The sequence below is a fragment of the Hipposideros armiger genome, unplaced genomic scaffold, assembly GCF_001890085.2.
Source record: "Hipposideros armiger isolate ML-2016 unplaced genomic scaffold, ASM189008v1 scaffold_263, whole genome shotgun sequence".
In the NCBI taxonomy this organism is placed as follows: domain Eukaryota; kingdom Metazoa; phylum Chordata; class Mammalia; order Chiroptera; family Hipposideridae; genus Hipposideros; species Hipposideros armiger.
Window position 1 is genome coordinate 132514 of NW_017731613.1, and position 2244 is coordinate 134757.

General features: G+C 45.9%; 1 pseudogene; it reads right to left on the bottom strand.

The window, feature by feature from the left end:
- Positions 1-1542: 1542 nt before the first annotated feature.
- LOC109390298 (U6 snRNA-associated Sm-like protein LSm4 pseudogene) lies at positions 1543-1997 on the bottom strand (annotated as a pseudogene).
- Positions 1998-2244: the final 247 nt, after the last annotated feature.

Here is a 2244-nt window from a genome sequence, read left to right on the forward strand (position 1 = left end):
GACTTTCCTTTTACTTTTTTAAGAGTTTACTTTTAGAACAGTGTTAGGTACACAGCAAAATTGAGTGGAAGGTACAGAGATTTCCCATACATTTCCTACCCCAATACTACACGCATAGTCTCCCTCATTATCAATACCCCTCCCCCACCAGAATAATACATTTATTATAATATATGAACCTACATTGACACATTATTATCACCTAGAATCCATAGTTTACCTTAGGATTTTCTCTTGGTATTGTATATTCTATGGGCTTAGACAAATTTATAATGATATGTATCCACCATTACAGAGTAGTTTCACTGCCTTAAAAATTCTCCTCATGGGCTGGCCAAGTGGCACATTGGTTAAGAGTTGGCTTGGGATGCCAGCTCTGAGTAGCAGGGCCGCGGTTGGGATCCCACATGAAGGCCAGTGACGCTGTGCCCTCTACAGCTAAGATGGTGAACAACAGCTCGACCTGGAGCTGGGCTGCCAAGAGCCTTCGTGAGTGGCTGTCCAGAGGCCGGCAACAGATCTGCCTCAGCCAGGGAGAGCACAATGATAATACCAACATAGACCAGTGAAGCAACATCCTCCACAACTAGACTGAAGAACAAAAGGACAGCAACTTGTCTGTTCCCCACCCCCAATTACCCAATAAAAATATTAAAAAAAATTTTTTTTAATTCTTTTCATTTTTTAAAGTTGCTTTGGGTATTTTAGGTTCTTTGCATTTGCATATTAATTTAAAATTGGCTTATAAATTTCTATAAAAATGTCTGCTAAGATTTTGATTAGGCTTGTGTTTAATCTATAGGCCAATGGGGGGGGCTAATTGATATCTTAACAATGTTGATTCTTTTGGACTCATAGATATGGTAAATCCCTTCATTTATTTAGGCTATCCTTAATTTCTCTCAGCAATGTTTTGCAGTTTTTAGTTTACAGATCTTGTATATCTTTTGTCAGATGATTCCTGTGTTCCATATATATATATATATATATATATATATATATATATATATATTTGTAGTTGCATTTGCTTTTATTTTTGTCACACAAAGAGGGAGAGAGGCGGTGAAGGGGCAAGGCCCAGCCACATCCCCTGAACAGCCTCTCTGTGACACACATCTGTCCAGATTTGTTTTCAAAGGGCAATTTCGAGCCCATGTTTCAGAGAACTCCCGGGGCTGTCAATCTCAGCACAAACAGCTTAAAATAAAAACCCCCAGTATGTTCGTCACACAGGGATCCAACACAGGCTGCAAAGCAAACCAGTTTGGAAAATGCCCCTCCTGACACAAGGGAGAGGGCTCTAAGGTGGCATTATTAATACACAGAATCTTCGATTGAAACTTCACAAAACCCCAAACACCAAGTAACATTTCCAGCTGTAGCCATGATGGCTAAAAAACCCCAAAAGACAAAAAACTTTACATAAAAAGGAGGGTCACAAAATGCACAGATGCACAGGTGGGGGGTCCCCCCGAACACCTGCCTCTTCTTTCCATTCTGAACAGACTTGTGGTCTGGAGCAGACACGTCGCCTCCCACTGCTCAGTCTTGGGGGACGCAGGGCTGGCTCGCTGTTTGCCTGCCTGCCTGCCTGACTGGCTCCTTTTCTGGCTGACCTCTGCCGGTGCCCGGATCCCGCCTCGGCCCCGGCCGCCAAACACACGTCGCCCGGCCCCCCCGTGTCATAGCCCTTCTGCTGCTTCTGCTGCTGCAGGCCACCACGTCCGGGGCCCTTGGCCACCGCCTCCTCCTTGACCACGTCGATGATGGTGCTGCCTCGGATGTAGCACTCGGGCATCCGGCAGAACTTGTCCCTGTCTCTGGACATGAAGATCACCTTGCGCAAGTTGATGTTCATCCAGTTGTCACAGCTTACCAGGTGCCCGTTGTACGTCTCCCCATTTTTAAGCTCCACCAACATGGGGTGATTCTGAGCTGTCTTTAGCAGTGATAACGGGAGCATGGTACCGGCGGGGACTGGGCTCGCCGGCCACTTCTGCCGCGGCGGCCGCTCACGGGCCCGTCAGTCGCCAAACCGCTGCGCGCCACTAGGCTAAAGCAACGTGAACCAGTCCCTGTGTTTCATATTTTTGATGCTATTGTTAATTGCATTGAGTTTATAATTTCAACTTTCTCTTACCCTCCCTCCCTCCCTCCCTCTCTTCCTTCCTTCCTTCCTACCTTGGTCCTATTGCACTGGCATTGTCTTTTATTTTAACTGAATGGACACACTCAACTATATTC